The sequence below is a fragment of the Lynx canadensis genome, chromosome C2 (genome assembly GCF_007474595.2).
Source record: "Lynx canadensis isolate LIC74 chromosome C2, mLynCan4.pri.v2, whole genome shotgun sequence".
Lineage (NCBI taxonomy): Eukaryota > Metazoa > Chordata > Mammalia > Carnivora > Felidae > Lynx > Lynx canadensis.
This window is the reverse complement of record NC_044311.2, coordinates 57742367-57754974: the sequence shown is the minus strand read 5'-3', so window position 1 is coordinate 57754974 and position 12608 is coordinate 57742367. Positions and strand designations below refer to the sequence as shown.

The 12608-nt window shown below is 35.1% G+C and overlaps 1 non-coding gene across 1 annotated transcript; it reads right to left on the bottom strand.

Moving 5' to 3' along the window:
* Positions 1-604: 604 nt before the first annotated feature.
* LOC115524417 lies at positions 605-818 on the bottom strand. The gene has a single exon (XR_003972100.1). It is a non-coding gene; the product is annotated as a small nucleolar RNA U3 (small nucleolar RNA).
* Between the last annotated feature and the right edge of the window lie 11790 nt (positions 819-12608).

The following is a 12608-nucleotide window of genomic DNA, read 5'->3' as shown; positions in this document are numbered from 1 at the left end:
AAAGATGTATAAAACAAAACTATTCATTGCCTTCCTGTACCCCACCATCTCAATTTCCAGCCCCTAATTTAACCAACTTTATACCATCTAGTGCATTTTTTTCTGACAACTTTGTTTTCAGATCTTTGTACATGTGTGTGTATATACATACACACACATACACACAGCACACACACATATAACTTAGAATTTTAGTGGACAACATCATGGACTATTACTATTTCCTCATTCATGAATAAACTCCTTTACCCCTATAATGATTTCTATGTTTGTAAAGTCATAAGAGTATATACAATAAAAATATACATGAAAATTAAATTTGATTTAAATAATGTTAAGGTAATATTAACTAAGATTTTTTTTTTCAAAATAACTAAGAATGCCTTAGCGTTTATCAGTTCAAGACATAGATTAACATATCAAATTTGATTAGTGAGGAAATTCTTGTGTCATCCTTCCTGTGATTGATTTGTTCTTAGGATCTTGTACAAAAAAGAAGTAGGTAAGAACAAAACACATAAAAAGATACTAGGTATGATTTTGAATTTTTTTAGAAATAGATACATGTATATAATATTTCTTTTTTTGTTGCTTTTCTTTTTTCATCACTCAGACCTGGTCCTCTCCCTCTTACTCCCCCAAAGGAGAAGATGAATGATCATCAGTGGTAATTGGCTGTCATGGAAACAACACCCAAAGTCAGCTTCACGCTCAGGAGAGAACATTGCATCTCTTCCTTGTAGTTTCGGGTACTCTAAATGTTCAGAAAAGCTTCTCTAGTAACAGACTATGGATATGATCTCTGAAAGTATAGTCTTACAGATATAATACTTCTAAGTAACTTAGGGAAATGAAATTGAAAACTGTTACTTCAAATTAAGTCACAATTTTAAAATATTTTTCACCAAAAACAAAGTAGCTTGCATTTTATAAAAGTATAACTTTTTAAGTAGATGTTTACCAATTTCAAAGTTCAACTGACTTTCAATAAGAATGATTTTATAGTTGACAGTCATGTTATAGAACTACATGAAAAAGAAACAAAATCATTTCTGAAGTCTATTTTAGACCCAGAGTGCTATAAGTAAGTGGGACTAGTTCTAAAAGTAATGAAAACAGCTTGAACTCTACAGTTTTTTTCCCAAAAGGATGCAATAGTCCATAGTCTAAATTTCATATACAAATGAACTTAAAGAATGAAACCATAAATAAAGAATGAATGTTTTGCTCCCTCTAAAGAGCAATATGTGGATAGATTTGAGGTTTATTTCAAGAAATGTTAGAATTTACTTTTCAGTGGCATGACCAGAAGACACAATAATAATGAATGTAGAAACAAACCTAAAGAAGGGGAGATTGCTGGTGGCAATAAGGAAAACAAAAGGATTGTAGAGAATATAATAATGTCATATTCAGAGAGAGAAAGAGATCCTAAGTAGTGACTAAGTAATCAAAAAGTAACAGATCACAAATATTTTAAGTAGTGCTTTACAGATAAAAGGAAGAGATTGAGTAAATCTTGAGGAGGTGCGATAGATGGCTTTGCCACCAGACAGGTTTCTTTTAGGTGGCTATTATTTAGCAGTATTGAGCAGAATTGCCTGGCAGTTCCATCCCCTAAGACAAAGTAGCAAGGCCCATTTCAAATTTTCAGAACAGCTGGAAGATCATCAGATGCTCATTCCAATCAAATTAGCTGGAGCTGGAATTGGGATAAATTCTTGTACAGGAAGCAAAAGGAAGATAGTAGAAGAAATGAAAGTAATGCCTTGGTATACATAAGCTTAATGATGGTATCAGAATGAATTTTTCCATATGAATATACATTGCACCTTCTCCAGTTCTTGATTAAGTGGCCACGCATTCATTTGGGCTTCACTATGCTAAATGTACCTGGTGGAGTTTATAATGATCAGTCTAGAATAGTATTTATTTATGTTAGTTTTCTAGTAAATCTCCAGCGTAATTTCAAGTAAGTAATATTAAGCACTATTCAAAGATGGGGTCAGTTAAAACTTTGAGTCAGAACAATTTATGCTAAAATGTTGATGAAAGTCATTAATATATGAAAATATTACTAGGGTCTTATTAATATGTTATCATATTTTAAAATAAATTATCTGTTAAAACATGCAAATAACAATTGAGAACCTATGATATTGAGAATTGACTTTAAAACCAAACCTAACAGAACATAAATAATAATACTAGTGTTATTATTTAAAAAAAAAATACTGAGGGGCTCCTGGGTGGCTCAGTTGTTTAAGCATCGGATTCCTGATTTTGGCTCAGGTCATGATCTAACAGTTTGTGGGTTCCAGCCCTGTGCTGGGCTCTATGCTGGCAGCATGGAACCTGCTTGGGATCCTCTCCCTCTCCCTCTCCCTCTCCCGCTCTCTTGGCTCCTCCCCTGCTTGTGCTCTCTCTCTCTCAAAATAAATAAACATAAACTTAAAAACTTTTTTTAAAAATTAAAGAAATTACTGAACTTGGCTAGACCAGAAAATTTCAGAGAGGGAATGATGTGAAAAGGATGCACAAATGGTTTCACTTCTGTTTGTTCTTGAACCAACAAAGGAATTGTACAAAGGTTATTTGAGCATAACCAGGAGCACTGAAGCAGAACTGAAAAATGGAAATCATAAGCAACTGTATTTTTGCTTTCACAGCTCCTTCACAATTGACCTAGTGAATGACAAATCTCTCTTGACTCCAAATAAACACTTCAGGAGTCTTCATAATTATGGTGGTACTTTCAGGTAATCAAAAGTCCTACAATTAGGGGTGCCTGGGTGGATCATTGGGTTGAGCATCCAACTTTGGCTCAGGTCATAATCTCATGGTTTGTGAGTTCCAGTCCCACATTGGGATCTGTGCTGTCAGCTCAGAGGCCACTTCAGATCCTCTGTTCTCCTCACTCTCTGCCCCTCCTCAGCTTGTGCTCTCTTAAAAATAAATATAAAAGAAAACATTAAAAAAAAAGGGTCCTACAACCACATTAATTAACAAACAGATTCAATACGGCTGGTCTTCAAACAGCAGCAACCTTCACCATTTTTCCTATGGATTTCCAAGGCAAAAGTTTAGCCCTTGTCCACTGAGTTCTCTAATCTCAGGGGATACAAGCCAACATTTTTGAGTAGTCTCACTGAAGCCCATCTCTCTTGACTTAGGGGAACACCAGCACCCCCTTTTTGAGTGAGGTGGTGTTTACTATGCAACTTTCTCTAAGCTCTCTCAAAAAATCCTTCCTAAAATCCTGAATAGTCTTACCTTTTTTAGTCAGTAGAAGTGACGAGTTCAAGACTCATATTTTTAGGATCTCCTTTTTGAAAGGTCTGCAGATTAGATGGTCAAACATCTCACCTGTACCTTAGTACTTCTACAAACCTTTTCAATTACCATTACATAGGAGTAAATTGATGCAGCTGACTTATTTCCTCCTTAATCTCTTTGAACCTTCACCTGCTTCCACCTGCTCCAAACAAAGCAGACAAAAACCATGATGAGCAAGCTGATAAAGAAAGGGAAAGAAAGAAAGGATAGAGAAAGAGAGAGGAAGGAAGGAAGGAAGGAAGGAAGGAAGGAAGGAAGGAAGGAAGGAAGGAAGGAAGAGAGGGATGGAGGGAGGGAGGGAGGGAAGAAAGAAGGAAGGAAGGAAGGAAGGAAGGAAGGAAGGAAGGGAGGAAGGAAGAGAGGGATGGAGGGAGGGAGGGAGGGAGGGAAGAAAGAAGGAAGGAAGGAAGGGAGGAAGGAAGAGAGGGATGGAGGGAGGGAGGGAAGAAAGAAGGAAGGAAGGAGGGAGGGAAGGAAGGTAGGCAAGAAAGCAAGCAAGCAAGAGAGAAAGAGATCACATTCCTTCTTTACCTATATCAGGCCTGATGAACATTAGGGTGAACTTGAAATGAAATTGGAAGCTGTACCTATTATATAGAAACCGACAAACTAATTTCAGGGTGGAGACTCTATTTTGTGACTAAAATGACCACATAGTTTTTATATTTTATAAATGTCATAAACAAAGTTTTCCTGTCTTTGAAAAAGGTGAATTGTAAGCAAAAAATAGTGATACTTGCCTGAAAGAAAATCATTACTCTTTGGAAATACTTTAATATTTCTTTATAAAATACACTTATTTTTTAATTCTACTTTTTTATTCTTAGTATATATTCTACCTTTTAATGGTACGTATAATGTATCTTTATTTTAGGAGGAAAAAACCAAAAAGTACAAGGAAGGTAAAATGATGAATACAATAAAATAAAATAATAAAATTTCATGTAACCTTATCATCCAATTTCCGCTTAATATTTGATGAGATACCACTTACTGAGTCATGTGCAGGGAAACTAATGCTTTTAGGAAGGTGACACAGTACCTCCTTGCCGTCGTATCCTCCTAATTTGCATTAGGATTTTACTTTCATGTAGAATATGAAATTCTCTGTTTACTCATATGTTTACCCTATAGTTATCTATTACAAATACTTAATTTTTTGAATCAATCCTTATTTTTCAATGTTTCAGTGGAATATATTTTGATTTAGTTCATTACCTACATAATAAAAGCATCCTTGCTATCTTTTAACTCTGAATTTTAATAAACCAGATGGAGTGACTAAAAAACACCATTTATTTGTGTAAGTACATTTATGAACATAACAATGAAGGTGTTCTTGCTTTTCAGTCATAAATTATATAAATTATGTTCTGTTCTTTCTCAACTGTTCTGAGGCTTATTTTTTTTTTTCCCTAATAGGTGTGTCTCTAAATAGGGTTCAAGTGGCATTGTATATTCCTCTATGATGGAGTGCTTATTATACTCTATTAAGTATATACTATTAATATAAAATAAGTAATTTAATTAATTTTTTAATTAAATATATACTATAGATATTATATATATATATATAAAATGAGCTTTTTTCCTTGATAGCTCATTATATATAATATAAATATATATATAATATAAAAAAGCCCATTATATATATATAAAATATATATATATAATATAAAAAAGCTCATATATATATATATAATGAGGTTTTTTCCTCAATAGATTGTAGCACCACTGTTTTTGAAGCCTCATCACCTCTTAACCTATTAAATATATAATAGTTTTTAAGAGACTATTTGTTAACTGTTAATCAGGGTTTAACCATGGGAAATATAAATATTCTTTTTTTAAACTGATAATATAAGTTTGTATTGGTTTTAACTGGAATATGTAATTAAAATTCTTTATCCTCATGAATTACATATGAAAAGAAATATGAACTATATTATTAGTTAAGCTTTCTTGAAAGTGATTTTTAAAAGTTAGCAATTTCTTCATTATTTAAGAAAAGTAAAACTGCCCTTGTGATACATCTTTACTAAAGGAAAAAGATGATCTAGTTTTAATTTACTGACTGCTCTCAGTTTTGTGTATGGAGGTATATGGTTAAGTGTATTCACCTCAACTTCAAAGGAAAAAAAAATGTCAGTTCTAAAACAAAGACTTAGCAAGTTGCAAGAAGAGGAATGTGCAACCTGCTGGTGTTGTTATTGTAAGACGAAGGAAAGGGCAAATGGACAACAGGATTTTTGCCTGAAGAAGAATATTTAAATTAACTTGTGCATAACTTGTGCCAAGATAGCAATGAGTGAACAAAAGAGATAAAAATAACATTGTAACCCAGAAGGCAGAAATTTTATGTCTCAAATCTACTTGATTATATGTCCTTAGCATAATGATTAAAATGAATTCATTGAAGATTGACAGTGGTAAGCTTCTAATATATCACTATTAAACTTTAACCATTAATTTCAAAGCAATTCTAGTTATAGTTTGAATTAATTTTAATCATATTTTAATTCATCTTACTGAGACAGTTGTTGTCTTTGGTAGGTTGAATTATTATTTTAACCTAGATTCTGGAGCATGGAGAAAATACGGAAATATTAAAAGAGTATTAAAAGAGTTCTCTGTCATGAAGGAAATGCTTATTCAATATTTTGAATATGACTACAAATAGCACATGTAGCTTTCTCAGAATGAACTATATTTCTGGGGTTAGTGAATCATTTCTGATCTTATAACAATGATACTGATTAGGTAATAATTACATAGTGCGTGCATTAAAAATGAGAAGACAAATATAGATTGTATGACAAGAAATAACAAGCTATTGATGCCTAATATTAATTTAAAAAGTTCTTAGTTAATATTAATCATATTTCAAAGACCATACATGTTTGCAGATTTTATCCAAAGTACTATGAAATGTCACTCTACTATATCATATATTACACAAAACATGGAATGTGAAGGTGGTTAAAAGGTCCTAATATGTATCACTAATCAGCAAATTATTTTTCCCTTTTACTTGAAAACAATCTTAGTTTAGAAACTTATTAGGAAACTATACCCTCATACTTTTTTTTGTATATCCCTACAACATACTTCTAGTGACCCTATTATCTGCACATCAGCTTGTTTAATAAATTATTTTATGTGCTGTTGATGGTCAATCTATTTCATTCTAATGGCCTCCCATTGCTGCCTCATTAAAATATAGCATTACGGATCCATTATATTCCAATGGTCAGTCATTGATTTCCTTCTTTTATTAAAACCACTCAGCCTCAACAGGAAACCTAATCAGGATGAATCATCTCATCCTCTACAAAATGGGATGGAATATTCTTAAATTTATTTTTGCACGTTGAGAACACTGTGTACCTTTTAATGGACCTAAAGTTAAATGTTTTTCCTCTTTATAAAAAAAATATATTTCTTGGTATGAACATACTTTTCCGTAATAATGGCTCTCATCTGTCCCTTGTAAAATTGATACTATTCCTAGGGCCAATGAAAACAGAGATTGTAGCTTTTACTACTATGTGTAGAATACATTCTAATTCTTGTTCTTGCAGAATATTTACTTCATGGTTTATATATTTAAAACCAATATTTTGTTTATTTTAACTCAGAATACTCTTCTACTAAATTCTTTTTATATACACACACGTATAGAGAGAGGAATGTATACACACATACATACATGTGCTTTATTAAAAGCATACATGTATTTATCTAAAGAGTGCTTTATTAATCATCATACAAAGTTCATTGATTCATAACTACCCCTAGCAATCTAAAATTCTAGTTTATGAATGATCCGCTGTAAATTTTTTGATCTAATTTTGGAAATTAACTGTATCTAGAGTTACTTCATACAGTCTTTACCATTCCTTTAAAATTTTGATCTATTGCGGGGCGCCCAGGTGGTTCAGTCGGTTGAGTGTCCGACTTCGGCTCAGGTCACCATCTCGCGGTCTGTGAGTTCGAGCCTCATGTTGGGCTCTGTGACAGCCCAGAGCCTGGAGCCTGTTTCAGATTCTGTGTCTCCCTCTCTCTGACCCTCCCCCGTCCATGTTCTGTCTCTCTCTGTCTCAAAAATAAATAAACGTTAAAAAAAAACAACTAAAATTTTGATCTATCGCATAAGAAGACAAAAATATATTTGTCTTTTAAGAGAAATAGATGTCCAGATCATATAATCTTAAATGTACAGTGAGTTTTACCTGATATTTTTTACTATAAATTCATTATACATAATCAAATATATATTAAACTGTGTAAAATTATCATACACTAACAGTAACAAAATTCTGAACATTAATAGGTAGATTTTTGCCTCTTTCTCTTTTAGCTATTATAGCATAATCCTAATTTTATCTTCAAATTCTTACTCAAATTCTTTTCCAGATAACTCTGAATCTTATCACAGTTGGGCCAGTACAAGTCTCCTTACCTCAGGCCATCTTGGGACCAGATGTCTCTACAGAGTTTTTTAAAATTTTCTCAATTTCTCTGTTTAATATCTTAATTTTAATATGACACCAACTCCAATGTGTATGTTTTTTTCCATACTACCAAGTAATTAAATCAATTCTGACACTATCTATCTGGAGACAGTATCTGATCCCACAGGTTAAAGTTTCAGTCTTACAAGACTGGGTATGTAAGAGATATGTTCCTGGGTGGCTCAGTTGGTTTAGTGTCTGACTCCTGGTTTCAGCTCAGGTAATGATCTCACGGTTCTTTAGTTCAAGCCCCACATCTGGCTCCACACTGACAGTGTAGAACCTGCTTTGGATTCTCTCTCACTCCCTTTCTCTCTGCCCCTCCTCCACTCATACTCTCTCTCTCTCTCTCTCTCTCAAAATAAATAAATAAACTAAAAACAAACAAACAAAAAAGATATGCTCCTTAGTGGAGTAGATTTATTAAATTTGTTTGGAAAAATAAAGACTGTGGACATACCACATCATTTGACAATGTACAGGGAGTTTATATATGTACTGCAACAGAAATACATTTCAGAAAAAAAAAAAATCAAAAACTCTAGGAGTGAGTAGCCCCTGAGTTTCTTTGTCAGTGTTCTGAAGTCATCTTACACCTCTTTGAGACAGCCTCCAAATTGTTCCTAAGCCTTCAGTCCTTTACAGATTGTTTCCCCATGTCCATGTTCCATACGGCAGCCAAAAATTCAGTTATGTCACTCTCCTGCTTAAAATGTTTGCTTGTTTTTAGCTGTTTGTGGACAATGCCAGATTCTTCTCTAATTACCCCCGACTCCCATATGTTTATCTTCTGCTCTAGCGATGCCAAACTAATTTTGAATTCCACAGTGGTAGCTGGCTTGCAGACATCTCAGCTGCTGTTCTTTCCTGTCTAACTTCCCCACCTCTCTAACAAGTGTCTCCTGTACTTGCCATATAACTTACTTGTACTGGAGTACTTAGAGCTTGTTCCTGCTTTTCCATTGCACTAGCTTTTCAAAAAAAATTTTTAATGTTTATTCATTTTTGAAAGACAGAGAGAGACAGAGCACAAGCAGGGGTGGGGCAGAGAGAGAGGGGGACACAGAATCTGAAGCAGGCTCCAGGCTCTGAGCTGTCAGCACAGAGCCTGACACAAGGCTCGAACTCATCAACGGTGACATCATGACCTGAGCTGAAGCTGGATGCTCAACCGACTGAGCCACCCAGGTGCCCCTCTATTGCACTAGCTTTTCAAATCTATGTCTGTCTCAAAGACTGACCTCTCCAGGCTGAGTAAAATTTCTTTCCCCTCTGCCTTTTAGCCCTGAACCAACCCTAGCTGTTTAGCTCCTTTGTCCGATTAGACCATCTTGTTTTTCTGGTATGAAATTTTCTTTTTCTTAATTCTAATGCTGTAAACTTCTCCATAGATATTAAACTTAAATAATAAATAAATAAAGTATTAAGTTGAGCAATATCTTAGCCTGCCACTGACAATACAAGGGTTTTAAAATAGTTTAATTCTGATCTTTTCTCTCCCAATTTAAATAATATTATATCATAGAGACATTGATAGTCCCATGTGTACATGGGAAATTAGTATATGATAAAGATGGCAATGAAAAAAGTTATGCATTACTGAGAAAAACTCACCAAATGAAATAAAAACACAACTGATGAGAAAGAAGACAGTAGCCATTGACATTCAAAAGCTAGGTCTCCAGGTTGCTAAGAGCTGGCCTTTCACTCAGAGCTTGGTGTTGATGTTACATTGAAAATAAACAATTTAGCAGAATACCAATGTCAGAAAAGGCCATTCTGTGACCATAATGAGATAAGACAAAAGGAAGACCATGCCATAACCATGTATGAATGTCACCAGCTAGACCCGAAGACCTGACCTTTATTGGTCACCTTCTTGTATCCAGTGACCTTTGTCTCACATTTTTCATTATGCTCTTCTTTCTAGCTTATCTCTTAGGCAAAAGACCTGAGGGGCATAGCATCCTGTGATGGAAAACATAACTACCTCTCAAGCAATAACAATTGCCCAAAGAATTCTGGCCAGCCAGAACACCCAGGTCAGTTTGAACTCAACCTGTGACTCATGCCTGCTCAGATGGACCATGGAGTGACCTATGGAATGACCGACAGTTACTTTTAACTCATTATAATACTAAAATCTCCACCCAAGGAGGAACACAAGCCTTATTTATATACCATAAAATGTATGTATTGGTAAGTTTCCTTAGGGCACATGTGCCACCTTATGCCTCCCTCTACACACAATGCCAACTCCCCCCCCCATCTAAATATTCTTTCTAGCCTTAAATAAAAGAAACCTATTCACCCTTGCTCAAAGAGTCATGGCTTTGGAGGTTATTCCCCAGGATCAAATAAAGTTTTCTTTGTGCAACAACTCACCCGGTGTAGTTTCTACCTGGGACTCACCAAGGAGCAAACTCATTTTGTTTGGTTACGTGAACACAGACAACAATGTGTACATTTTTAAAACCATAAAAATTATTGACTTCTTCCCTTCCTAGTTAAAATGAGTGACCTCTGTTTTTTGTTTTGTTTTGTTGTTTCCAATTACAGTTTCACCCACACTTCATTCTTTATACCTACAAGGTAAGATTTGGTATTAATACCAAATCATAGTATTATCACAACTTCCTGACAGCACACAATCCAAAGCAAAGCCTTGATCCAATTGCACCTTCTCCAAAATTATCTAAAAGCGCCCAAATACTATAGTAAGTCATTTCTAACACTCTTTTACTGAGACACCTCACTATTTTCCATAGTGAGCTATCTCACTGATTTCAGCAACCTAATACTACATACAAAAGGTGAAATCATTTCTGTTACAGTGATCTGTATTTCTGATATTTTCTTCTGTTTATTTCTTAGAATGCCTATCACTCCATTACTCATATCTTGCATGTTATCTACTTTTTTACACTAATGCTTAACATGTTTACCATAGTTATTTTAAATTCCTTTTTTGATAACTTCAGCATTTGTGTCAGGTTTGAGTCTGGTTCAGATTCTTGCTTTGCTTCTTCAGACTGTGTGTTTAATTGCCTTTGTCATGCTTTGCAGTTCTTCATTGTGTTTTAATAAACAAAATTCAACTGAGTAAATATGAAGAACTAATTGAATTTATTCAATGATTCATGAATTGGGCAGCATACCATCTAGAAAAAAGAAAAGAGCTCTGAAGAGCTGTGCAAATGGAAGATTTTATAGGAAGAAAGGGGTGAGACAAAGAAAGTTATTATTTCAGGAAAGGTCACCTCTCTTTGGGGAAAGCCTGGGGACTGTCAGGAAGATTACCTCACTAGTGTTGTCCAGATTGACTGATTAAAGGTCACATTTTGGAGAGAGGCTGAAACTGCAATTAAGTATTAAGCTTTGGTTTGCTGGTAAGGGGCTTAGCACAAGTGACTCCATTTGGAGAGTGTTGTTTCTTTTCGTAACAGTGGAAAGCTCCGCATGATGTATTGGGCAAAAGGAACTGAGGGGAACAGGTCTTTTGTGTGAAGTTTTGTGTAATTAAAGTAATTGGGTTGCGTTTAATGTTTGCTATAGGTGTGTGGGTGGTTTACTTTTTTCCTTTTTTTACCTTCTTCTATCTACTTTAGGCTAAGTACTCCTCCTCAGAGAGAGTCTGCCTTTTACAACTCTTTCAAATGGAGCATTCTTGGTGTGGTGGTAATGTGGCAGCTGGAAGAATTTAACATTCTTTTTTTTTTTTTAGTGTTTATTTACTTTTGAGAGACTGAGAGTGCAAGCAGGGGAGGGGCAGAGAGAGAGGGGGAGAGGGGGAGAGGCGGGGGACAAATGATTCCAAGGGGCTCTGCACTGACAGCAGAGACCTGATGTGGGGCTTGAATTCACAAACCACATGATCATGACCTGAGCTGAAGTTGGACCCTTAACTGACTGAGCCACCCAGGCACCCTGCATATTTAACATTCTTATGATTAAATATCCCTGGACTTTGATCTTTGAGTGTTCCTTAGGTCCCTCTTCCTTCATGCCCTTCAGGTGAGACAAGAAGGCTAGAGGGATTGGAATGGACTAACTGCCATTCCCTCAGGTGGGATAAGGCTCTAGTAAAGTCTTTTCCCTAAAGAGTAGGCTTTTGTTATGGAGACCTCTGCAGATAATATTTAACAAAGGTTTGTCTTCTCCCTAGTGTGGAGCCCTAGGGGATATTTCTTTGCTCCCTGTGGGAACTGGCTGGGGTGCTAGGAAATAAAACCCAATAAATTGCAAAGGGCCTTGGAAGACGGTGGACCCAGGAGTTTCTCACTCTCATGTTGATCTACATTCAGCCTCCAGCAAGTCATTGAAATTGTCATTTATGTTTTCATAACAGTTTATGAATCCAGGAGCTTCTGCTCAGGGTGAGCGGATCTTGACGTTCTGGATTTGCCTGTTTCTCCAGATTTTGTGGAGGCTGTTTGACCTGTCTCCCCACTTCTCTGATGGGTCAAAAAAAGTCATTTCTTTTTAGTTTGTTCAGCTTTCTCTTGTTGTAAGGACAAGAATGACAACTTCAAAGCTTTTTACACAGTAGACCTAAAACTGGAAGTCACATTTGAATACTGTTTAAGCATCCAATTCTCTCTGTCAAATCATCCTTTTTTTTAGAGTCTTTTCTATCTTCTTCAGTTAATTTTAAATAATCAAAATAGGTAACTTAAATGAACTCTGTGCAAATACTTAAATTAGAAATTAAAAAAAAAACTTTTTCTTTGTTTTCTTTCTTCAGAAAATGAGCAAAAT